Here is a 12,735-nt window from a genome sequence, read left to right as displayed (position 1 = left end):
GTTGCTGGAGTTGCCCTCCTGCAGCCCTAATAATGAATCGAAGTGTTTCTGTTTAATGTGAGGCGGAATACGCTTCCTCTCGCGGGGACTTGAACTCTAGCAGCAGAACTGATCCAAAAGACAGGTTGAACTAGCAGAGTGAGTGTTGCGCGCTTTTCTTGGATGAGAAGTGCCGTTTTGCGACCGGTGCTTTAATTGTTAACTCCTGGCAGTGTAGCACTAGCCAGACACTGGGAAAGCCTCCAAAAGGCATTGTTTGTAGAAACACTTTCTAGAGTCTAGACTGACATTAGTGCCCGGCAAGTCAAGGATTGGGTGTTAGTAAAGGGTACTCAACAAATAACATTAAAATGTAATCTGAAGAGCATCTTAATGTGTGATGTGCTAAGAGGTGCAGTGAGGGGAGAGAAATATGTCAGGGAATTGTCTTTAATTCGCACTGGGATTAGCTGAGAAGTCCATTAAAAGGGTGTCATGCATATTCAAGCATATTTGGTAACACGGTGAGGGTAAATGTATTATCATAATTTTTAAACCTTTTTCTATTAACCAGACTATAGAAAATGCATCTCTATGTTCCAGGTACTATGAATAACCTTAATGAGGACAACAACTTGTTAGGTAAATAATTTTCCCTTTTCACAGGTGAAACTATTTCCTATTTGAAATAACTTAATCAAGTTCACATCTGTAAAAGTGTAAGTGCCAGGAGTTAACTCCAATCTTCTAATTCCACTGTGAGACACTTGACATCAATTCTTTAATCCAGACTCAGCCTTCTGATAGAAATGAATCAATATAAATTAATTTCCAACATTTCAATTCAGCTCAGTTCAGCTCAGTTCAGTTGCTCAGTCCTGTCTGACTCTTTTCGACCCCATGAAATCACATCATGCCAGGCCTCCCTGTCCATCACCAACTCCTGGAGTTCACTCAGACTCACGTCCATCGAGTTAGTGATGTCATCCAGCCATCTCGTCCAAGACTTAAATGTTGTTGAAGAAAAGAAGCGAAAAGCAAAGGAGAAAAGGAAAGATATAAGCATCTGAATGCAGAGTTCCAAAGAATAGCAAGGAGAGATAAGAAAGCCTTCCTCAGCGATCAATGCAAAGAAACAGAGGAAAACAACAGAATGGGAAAGACTAGAGATCTCTTCAAGAAAATTAGAGATACCAAGGGAACATTTCATGCAAAGATGGGCTTGATAAAGGACAGAAATGGTATGGACCTAAAAAAAAGCAGAAGATATTAAGAAGAGGTGGCAAGAATACACAGAAGATCTGTACAAAAAAGATCTTCATGACCCAGATAATCACGATGGTGTGATCACTGACCTAGAGCCAGACATCCTGGAATGTGAAGTCAAGTTGGCCTTAGGAAGCATCACTATGAACAAATCTAGTGGAGGTAATGAAATTCCAGTTGAACTATCTCAAATCCTGAAAGATGATGCTGTGAAAGTGCTGCACTCAATATGTCAGCAAATTTGGGAAACTCAGCAGTGGCCACAGGACTGGAAAAGGTCAGTTTTCAGTCCAGTCTCAAAGAAAGGCAATGCCAAAGAATGCTCAAACTACCGCACAATTGCACTCATCTCACACGCTAGTAAACTGATTCTCAAAATTCTCCAAGCCAGGCTTTAGCAATATGTGAACCGTGAACTTCCTGATGTTCAAGCTGGTTTTAGAAAACGCAGAGGAACCAGAGATCAAACTGCCACCATCTGCTGGATCATGGAAAAAGCAAGAGAGTTCCAGAAAAACATCTATTTCTGCTTTATTGACTATGCCAAAGCCTTTGACTGTGTGGATCACAATAAACTGTGGAAAATTCTGAAAGAGATGGGAATACCAGACCACCTGACCTGCCTCTTGAGAAACCTCTATGCAGGTCAGGAAGCAACAGTTAGAACTGGACACGGAACAACAGACTGGTTCCAAATAGGAAAAGGAGTACGTCAAGGCTGTATATTGTCACCCTGCTTATTTAACTTATATTCAGAGTACATCATGAGAAACGCTGGACTGGAAGAAGCACAAGCTGGAATCAAGATTGCCCGGAGAAATATCAATAACCTCAGATATGCAGATGACACCACTCTTATGGCAAAAAGTGAAAAGCTAAAGAGCCTCGATGAAAGTGAAAGTGGAGAGTGAAAAAGTTGGCTTAAAGCTCAACATTCAGAAAACTAAGATCATGGCATCTGGTCCCATCACTTCATGGGAAGTAGGTGGCTAAACAGTGGAAGCAGTGTCAGACTTTATTTTTTAGGGCTCCAAAATCACTGCAGATGGTGATTGAGACAGCAAAAGAGACACTAATGTATAGATCAGTCTTATGGACTCTGTGGGAGAGGGAGAGGTTGGGGAGATTTGGGAGAATGGCATTGAAACATGTATAATATCATGTATGAAACGAGTCGCCAGTCCAGGTTCGATGCACGATACTGGATGCTTGGGGCTGGTGCACTGGGACGACCCAGAGGGAGGGTATGGGGAGGGAGGACGGAGGAGGGTTCAGGATGGGAAACACAGGTATACCTGTGGCGGATTCATTTTGATATTTGGCAAAACTAATACAATATTGTAAAGTTAAAAAATAAAAAAGACACTTACTCCTTGAAAGGAAAGTTATGACCAACCTAGATAGCATATTCAAAAGCAGAGACATTACTTTGCCAACAAAGGTCCGTCTAGTCAAGGTTTTTCCAATGGTCGTGTATGGATGTGAGAGTTGGACTGTGAAGAAGTCTGAGCGCCGAAGAATTGATGCTTTTGAACTGTGGTGTTGGAGAAGACTCTTGAGAGTCCATTGGACTGCAAGGAAAGCCAACCAGTCCATTCTAAAGTAGATCAGCCCTGGGTGTTCTTTGGAAGGACTGATGTTAAAGCTCAGACTCCAGTACTTTGGCCACCTCATGCTAAGAGTTGACTCATTGGAAAAGATGGTGATGCTGGGAGGGATTGGGGACAGGAGGAGAAGGGGACGACAGAGGATGAGATGGCTGGATGGCATCACTGACTCAATGGACATGAATTTGAGTAAACTCCAGGAGTTGGTGATGGACAGGGAGGCCTGGCATGCTGCGATTCATGGGGTCGAACTGAGTGACTGAACTGAACTGAAATATTGTTGTATGTCAGACAGGGTATGTAACATGGCTGAATGTAACCTTATCGATTTCTGAGCATAATTGAAATCAAATCCTTAACAGGGAGGGCTTCCCTCATAGCTCAGTTGGTAAAGAAGCCTCCTGCAATGCAGGAGACCGTGGTTCAATTCCTGGGTCAGGAAGATCTGTTGGAGAAGGGATAGGCTACCCACTCCAGTATGCTCGCTGGAGAATTCCATTTACTATATAGTCCATATATAGTATGGACTATACTATATATAGGGGTTGCAAAGAGTCGGACACGACTGAGAGACTCACTTCACTTCCTTAACAGGGAAAATAAAAGTCATATTACAGGCATGTGGCAGCAAGCCTAGTGGTTTTCTAAATACAGCCCATATTCCTCAAAATCAGGTATTTCTCTGTGGCCTCAGCCCCTGCCACACACACTCCCCCATCTCACACACAGACCCTGCCTCCTTCCATAAGCTCTGGCTCTTATGATTTTTACCAAGACAAAGCACAAGGAGTTTTTGATCATACTCTTCATGCCCCTTTGAAAATAGCTCGGAAGATCACCATGCTTTAACAAACTCTTTCTCTTTCACAGGGTCTATTAATATCTGCATCTTTGAGACATTTGCTACAGCCCCTCCTCTTACCACTTTCTGGCCTCTGTCACAGCAATATCAAGGGCTAAAACTTGATGTTTTATTATGTACTTGGTGCACTTTATGTAATCTCATTTAATCCTTACATCAACTCTATGGGAAAGGTATTATTGCTTTTTTAAGATGAGAAAAACGAAGCACAAAGAGACAAAGTAACTTACCCACTCACTACAGTCTAGAAGGGCTTCCCTAGTGGCTCAGTGGTAACGAGTCCACTTGCCAGTGCAGGAGATGCAGGTTCGATCCTTGGGTCAGGAAGATCCCCTGGAGAAGGGAATGGCAACCCACTCCAGTATTCTTGCCTGAGAAATCCCATGGATAGAGGAGACTTGCTTGCTACCATGGGTTCACAGAAGAGTCAGGACAGGACTTAGCAACTAAACACCACCACCACTACCACCACAGTCTGGGGAGTGGGGCAGGCCTGTCCTTAGTCATTTTTATCCTAGGTACAGGTTTCTGGTTCCTTCAAATAGATCTTTATGACCAGCAAGCATTCTTATAAGAAGAATACTTAAAAATAAGCTATATGTAGCAAAATTGTATGGCTATGAATTTTCTTAGCACTTTTCAACTTCCTTCTCTCCATTTTGTCTCTCCTGGAATTTTGGTTACTCCAGGGAAATTTTAAGCCCATTTTGAAATCATACAAGTAAAGATCAAAATTCCAATTCTTTTATGTCTCACAATTGATTTTATTTTATATGTAATTATTTTTGCAATGTTTCCTTCTGAGAAGTTAGTTTCTTTATGAATATTTAAAAGTTCCTACTACTCTTATAGAAAAAATATTGGCCAAATAAACCTCAAGAGAGAAGGAAAAGGAGATTTCTTGGCAGACCTGTTATTCAAATGAAAGCCGGGAGTTGTAAACTGTCAAGTTATAAGATATCACTGATTAGAAATGTATCCTAAAATATCAGCTCTCTGTAGCAATGTTTGAATCACATATTGTTCTCTGAAAAATACTTGTGCAACTTCAAAACCTTATCTATAGCAAGCTCTCTAGAGTTCTCTAGCAACAAATGCTGGAAACTAGCCAAGTGTATTGATTGAATATACAATATAGTTGCTTAATGTTAATGACACTGATAAAGGGAATAGTATACCTCCTTCCAGCCCTCACTTGTTTTTAGGATGTTATCAACCACATTACAACTTGTTTTTACCCATTTCTAAATGATCTCAACCCACTGTTACTGTAGCTATATTCTAATAATAATTACTAACAAGGACTACAGTTTGAGCATTTGCTATGCACTTTACACTGTGCTGAATACCTTACATGACTCATTTCCTTAAATTCTCAGAACAACACTATGGAGAAATATTACTACTCCCCTTTTATACTGGAGGAAATTATGGTTAAGTGCCTCTCCCAAATTCACATTGCCTAGAAGAGTCCAAACAGTCTGATCTCACAGCCTGAGCACTGACCTGTTATACTTGTAAGTAACATGATAGAGGAATCAGTCTTTCATCCTTACATGGCTACCACCTATAGCAAAAGAAAATTATTATTCTAGTACTTTGGGGACACTGGATACAGGTATCATATAAATGTTAAGAGAATCTAATTTTTAGTATAGTGATGGAATTCCAGTTGAACTATCTCAAATCCTGAAAGATGATGCTGTGAAAGTGCTGCACTCAATATGTCAGCAAATTTGGGAAACTCAGCAGTGGCCACAGGACTGGAAAAGGTCAGTTTTCATTCCAATCCCAAAGAAAGGCAATGCCAAAGAATGCTCAAACTACCGCACAATTGCACTCATCTCACACGCTAGTAAACTGATTCTCAAAATTCTCCAAGCCAGGCTTTAGCAATATGTGAACCGTGAACTTCCTGATGTTCAAGCTGGTTTTAGAAAACGCAGAGGAACCAGAGATCAAACTGCCACCATCTGCTGGATCATGGAAAAAGCAAGAGAGTTCCAGAAAAACATCTATTTCTGCTTTATTGACTATGCCAAAGCCTTTGACTGTGTGGATCACAATAAACTGTGGAAAATTCTGAAAGAGATGGGAATACCAGACCACCTGACCTGCCTCTTGAGAAACCTCTATGCAGGTCAGGAAGCAACAGTTAGAACTGGACACGGAACAACAGACTGGTTCCAAATAGGAAAAGGAGTACGTCAAGGCTGTATATTGTCACCCTGCTTATTTAACTTCTATGCAGAGTACATCATGAGAAATGCTGGACTGGAAGAAACACAAGCTGGAATCAAGATTGCCGGGAGAAATATCAATAACCTCAGATATGCAGATGACACCACCCATATGGCAGAAAGTGAAGAGGAACTCAAAAGCCTCTTGATGAAAGTGAAAGAGGAGAGTGAAAAAGTTGGCTTAAAGCTCAACATTCGGAAAATGAAGATCATGGCATCTGGTCCCACCACTTCATGGGAAATAGATGGGGAAACAGTGGAAACAGTGTCAGACTTTATTTTTTGGGCTCCAAAATCACTGCAGATGGTGACTGCAGCCATGAAATTAAGAGATGCTTACTCCTTGGAGGGAAAGTTATGACCAACCTAGATAGCATATTCAAAAGCAGAGACATTAACTTTGCCAACAAAGGTCCGTCTAGTCAAGGCTATGGTTTTTCCTGTGGTCATGTATGGATGTGAGAGTTGGACTGTGAAGAAAACTGAGCACCAAAGAATTGATGTGTTTGAACCGTGGTGTTGGAGAAGACTCTTGAGAGTTCTTTGGACTGCAAGGAGATCCAACCAGCCCATTCTGAAGAAGATCAGCCCTGGGATTTCTTTGGAGGGAATGATGCTGAAGCTGAAACTCCAGTACTTTGGCCACCTCATGAGAAGAGTTGACTCATTGGAAAAGACTGTGATGCTGGGAGGGATTGGGGGCAGGAGGAGAAGGGGATGACATGGGATGAGATGGCTGGATGGCATCACTGACTCGATGGACGTGAGTCTCAGTGAACTCCAAGAGTTGGTGATGGACAGGGAGGCCTGGCGTGCTGCGATTCACGGGGTCGCAAAGAGTCGGACATGACTGAGTGACTGAACTGAACAGAACTGAGTATATAATGCATTTTTGAAACAAAAGTAGTAAAGGTGGTTCTTATGAAGAAAATGTCAAATCCTCTGTCTGAGGATGGGATGATAAATATAGCAAGTCTTGGCTGTTGCTAAACTTAGGCTATCAAAGCTAAAAATAGAAATATTACACTCTCTATATTTTGCTACCTCAAACTTTATTTGAAGATTGATACCCTTGATTTTAAACTTGCCTACTTTTTTTCCGCTACATTGTACTCTTAAAAAAACACACACCTTTACTGAGAATTAATCGCATACCATGTAATTCACCTATCTAAAGAGTGCTATTCGAAGGTTTTCTTTTTAGTATTTTCACAGAGTGGTGCAGCTATTACCGTTATCCAATCGTGCTGCGATTCATGGGGTCAGAAAGAGTTGGACACAACTGAGCGACTGAACTGAACTGAATTTTAGAACGTTTTTAAGAAACTCATTAACTGTCACTCCTTGTTCTCTCTACCCCCAGCCCTGGGCAACCACTAATCTACTTTCTGTCTCATCAGTTCAGTCACTCAGTTGTGTCCAGCTCTTTGCAAACCCATGGACTGCAGCATGCCAGGCTTCCCTGTCCATCACCAACTCCCGGAGGTTGCTCAAACTTAGGTCCATCAAGTCAGTGATGCCATCCAACCATCTCATCCTCTGTCATCCCCTTCTCCTCCTGCCTTCAATCTTTCCCGGCATCAGGGTCTTTTCCAGTGAGTCAATTCTTTGTATCAGGTGGCCAAAGTATTAGAGCTGCAGTTTCAGCATCAGTCCTTTCAATGAATATTCAGGACTGATTTCCTTTAGGATTGACTGGTTTAGTCTCCTTGCATTCCAAGGGACTCTCAAGAGTCTTCTCCAACACCACAGTTCAAAAGCATCAATTCTTCGGAGCTTAGCTTCCCTTGTGGTCCAACTCACATCCATAAATGACTGGTGGAAAAACCATAGCTTTGACTATATGCAGATTTGCCTATTTTGGACATTTCATATGCATGGAATCATGTGATCTTTTGTGATTGGCTTATTTCCCTTAGCACAATGTTTTCTAAGTCCATGTTGTCACACGTATCAGTACTTCATTCCTTTTTATAAATGAATAATATTCCATTGTATTTTATTTGTACATTAACCAGTTGATAGACATTTGCGTTATTTCTGCTTTTTAGGTCTTATGAATAATTCTGTGAATATTTCAAGATTTGTGTGGACATATGCTTTCATTTCTCTGGGATATATATCTAGGAATGGAATTGCTCTGTCATGTGGTAACTCTATGTTTAGCATTTTGAGGAGCTTCCAAAGTGGGTGCACCATTTTACAATCCCAGTAACAATTATGAGAGTTCCAGATTCTCCACATCTGGTATTTGTCTTTTGATTTTAAGCCATCTTAATGGGTGTGAAGTGGTATCTCACTGTAGTTTTGATTTGTATTTCTCTAATAGCTAATGTTATTAGAGAGCATCCTTAACATGCTTATTGAGCATCCTTAACATGCTTTTTGGCCATTTGTATATCTGCTTTGGAGAATGTCTATTTAGATCTTTGCTATTTTCTGGCTGCTAAGTCACTTCAGTCGTGTCCAACTCTGTGTGACCCCATAAATGGCAGCCCACCAGACTCCTCCGTCCCTGGGATTCTCCAGGCAAGAACACTGGAGTGGGTTGCCATTTCCTTCTCCAATGCATGAAAGTGAAAAGTGAAAGTGAAGTCACTCAGTCGTGCCTGACTCTTCGGGACCCCATGGACTGCAGCCCACCAGGCTCCTCCGTCCATGGGATTTTCCAGGCAAGAGTACTGGAGTGGGGTGCCATTGCCTTCTCCGATTTTCTGGCTAGTTATATTTATTTTTAATTATAGAGTTGTAAGTATTCTATATTCTAGATGAAGGGCCTTATCAGTTATGTAATTTGCATATTTTGTCCCAATCTGTGGGCTGACTCTCCACTTTCTTGGTGGTGTCCTTTGTAGCATAAAAGCTTTTTAATCTAATGTGGTCTTTTGTGATCAAGTCCAGTTTATCTGTTTTTCTTTTGTCACTTCTGCATTTGTTGTCACATCTAAGAAGCCTTTGCCTAACCCAGAATCCCAAAGATTTACTCCTATGTTTTATAAGTTTTATAGATTTTTAAAGTAGTATTGGATTTTACATTTAGAAGTATAACCCACTTAAAATTGATGTATTCCCCTTCCCTTTAATTTAAATTAATTTTGAATATGTCAAACCAAAAGAAAAACTTTAGAAGGAAAAAAAAGATTGTTATTTTTCATTTTACTCTTTTAAAAACATTTTATTTTGGACATTACAATAAGTAGCAAGTTTTTAGGTTTAAAAACATTCAGTAAAGTTCCAAGTGCATGTATGTAAACCTCTTTGGAAACCGAAAGTATATTTCCCCCTTATTAGTATTTATTCATTCTGAAAATGAACATTTAAACCAACAACTACTTACTGAACATCTGCCTGTGTGTCAAGCACTGTTCTGAGCCCTGAGGATTCTGTGATGAACAAAACAGTAAAGGCTTTGGTCTTCATGGTTTACACACTGATAGAAAGAAGCAATGAATAAACAAGTAAATAGATACATCACTGACATCATTTTCAGAGAGCAATATGTACTTTGAGAGCACAATGTGAGGGAGGGACAACTTTTTTGAATATGTGGTCAGAAAGCCTTCTGAGCTAAGGCCTGAACAATGAGAATAAACCAGCTTTACAGAGATTTAAAGAAGAAGCCAAAGAAACTGAAGTAAGAAAATATGAAGTAGGAAGGAGCTTGTGGATTCCAAGACAAAACACAAAAGCAAAAACAATTTCTTTTACCTATGGCTGATTCATTTTGATGTATGGCAGAAACCAACTCAATACTATAAAACAATTATCCTTCAATTAAAAATAAATACATTAAAAAAGAGTCTCTGAGTGTCTGTGGTAAATGAGCATGAGATTGGCGTGGTGAATTGGAAGACAGATCTTACAGTGAATACAAAGGTAATTTTGTCTGTGTGTGCTTTCAAGTGCTTCCAGTTTTCTCTGCCAAGAATTCCCTGAACATGGTAATAAAGCTTAAAAATTAAAATATATTGTAATCAAAGTCTTACTTGTTATTCTAAAATAAGCCATGTGAAACATCTTGAAATTTTAACCTGATACTTTAGGCATTGAGAGAGCAAAGCCATTCTTATTGATCCAGCAGGAGCTCAAACACTGATCTTTTTCACTAAAAGTTCCCCCTCGGTGCTCCTTGGCTTCTGTGAAGTAGGTCAGAGGTAACAATATTGAACAAAGATTATTGGCAGAAGGTTTCTTCATGGTGATACATTTACCGGGAGCTACCAAAAACAAATAATACATGTGCAGGTGGTATCCATAAAACTGAAAAATTAGAAGACATAATTATAAGCACAATGCTCAGATATAATAAACAATGAATAGGAGCCTTTATCCGACTCAATGGACATGAGTTTGAGCAAACTGGGAGATAGTGAAGGACAGGGAAGCCTGGTGTGCTGCAGTTCATGGGGTCGCAAAGAGGACTTAGGGACTGGAAAACAACAATCACAATACCTTAAATGGATCTTCAGAGACACCACTCTTGATTGCTGACTGGAATCTTTTAGGTTTCTGCTGCTCCCAGAAGAAACAAATGGTAAGGATGAAGGAGATGGAGCCTCATGGCTGACATTCACATGTGGAGATTATGTGTAAAATTTTTGGAGCAAATTGTATATGTGCAGAGATCTCAGGTTAGGCAGAGACACAGGAGTGAGAGCTACAAGACCTTACCATCAACCATCACCACAGGGAGTTTCTTCCTCTAGTGCCAACTTGGTAGAGATTAGTTCTGAGTTTATTAAGCATATTCCTTTTAAATTTAAACTGAGGCCTCTGCTTCTCTAGAAATTGCATCCAAAATTTTGCTTATTCCCAGAATAGACATTGGTTTTACCAGATCTTCTGAAGAATTTAAGAGCAAATCTGCAGAAACAGAAAGTAGATTAGTGGCAACCTACACCTGTGGAGGGGCTTCGGTACAAATGGGCAGTGACTGCTAATGGGTATGGAGTTTGTCTTAGGGGTAATTGAAACGTTCTAAAATTTGGGAGTTCCCTGGTGGTCTAGTGGTTAGGATTCAGTGTTTTCACTGCCATGGCCCTGGGTTCAATCCCTGCTCAGGCAGCTAAGGTCCCACAAGCCACTTCAGTTTAGTTCAGTCACTCAGTCATGTCTGACTGTGCAGCTCCATGGACTGCAGCATACCAGGCTTCTCTTCTTCACTGTCTCCCAGAGTTTGCTCAAACTCCTGTTGGTTGAGCCAGTGATGCCATCCAACCATCTCATCCTCTGTCACCCTCTTCTACCCTCAATCTTTTCCAGCATCAGGGTCTTTTCCAATGAGTCAGCTCTTCAAATCAGGTGACCAAAGTATTGGAGCTTCAGCTTCAGCATCAGTCCTTCCAATGAATATTCAGGGTTGATTTCCTTTAGGATTGACTGGTTTGATCTCCTTGCATTCCAAGGGACTCTCAAGAGTCTTCTCCAGCATCACAGTTCAAAAGCATCAATTCTCTGGCATTCAGCCTTCTTTATGGTCCAACTCTATACATGGCTACTGGGAAACATCATAGCTTAGATTAGACCATTGTTGACAAAGTGATGTCTCTACTTTTTATACGGTATCTACGTTTGTCATAGCTTTTCTTCCAAGGAGCTTCTTCTAATTTCATGGTGGAAGTCACCATCTGCAGTGATTTTGGAGCCCAAGAAAAAGTCTTTCACTGTTTCCATTGTTTCCCTATTTGTTTGCCATGAAGTGGTGGGACCAGATGCCATGTTCTTAGTTTTTTGAATGTTGGGTTTTAAACCAGCTTTTTCACTCTCCTCTTTTCACCTTCATCAACAGGTTTTTTAGTTCCTCTTCCTTTTCTGTCATTAGGGTGGTGTCATCCCATATCTGAGCTTATTGATATTTCTCCCAACAATCTTGATTCCAGCTTGTACTTTCATCCAACCCAGCATTTTGCATTACGTACTCTACATAGAAGTTAAATAAGCAGGGTGACAACATATAGCCTTGACATACTCCTTTCCCAGTTTGGAATCAGTCTGTGTTTCCATGTCTGGTTTTAACTGTTGCTTCTTGACCTGCATACAGGTTTCTCAGGAGGCATGTAAGGTAGTCTGGTATTCCCATCTCTTTATGAATTTTCCACAGTTTGTTGTGATCCACACAGTCACAAGGCACTTGGCATGGCCAAAAAAAAGTTCTAAGATTGTGGTGATAGTTATACAACTCTGAGTATAATAAAACCCACTAAATTGTAAGCTTTAAGTGAGTGAATTGGTGGTATCTCAATAACAATTTTTAAAATATCTTTATTTATTTTTGACTGCATTGGGTCTTAGTTTCAGCACATCAGATCTTCACTGTGGTGTGGGGGCTCTCTAGTTGTGGCACACGAGTGCTAGAGTGCATGGGCTCAGTAGGTGCGACTCTCGAACTTATTTGCTCCATGTGGGATCCATGTGGTATGTGGGATCTTAGTTCCCCATCCAGGGATCGAACATGCATCTCCTGCATTGGAAAGTGGATTCTTAAGCACTGGACCACTAGGGAAGTCCCAATAAAGTTTTCTTTTAAATGAAAAGTTTCTAAGGCATTCAAAAGACATAGGACCCCTGCTGTCTGGCATGAACCTCTGACTGTTTCTTATTTTCTGATCCCAGAATACAACAATCATGCTTACTATGTGTCAGGCACTGTACTAGGTGCTTTACATGCTTATGTTATTATATAACAAACTTTGAGGTTATCTACAGTAAACATGAAACCAACAAATGGTACAGACTAAGTTCTTTCCATTATGCCACCTGTACTCCTCAGACTTGTCCAACT

The sequence above is a fragment of the Bos mutus genome, chromosome 3, assembly GCF_027580195.1.
Source record: "Bos mutus isolate GX-2022 chromosome 3, NWIPB_WYAK_1.1, whole genome shotgun sequence".
NCBI lineage: Eukaryota > Metazoa > Chordata > Mammalia > Artiodactyla > Bovidae > Bos > Bos mutus.
The sequence above is the reverse complement of the archived record's forward strand: the minus strand, read 5'-3'. Positions refer to the sequence as shown.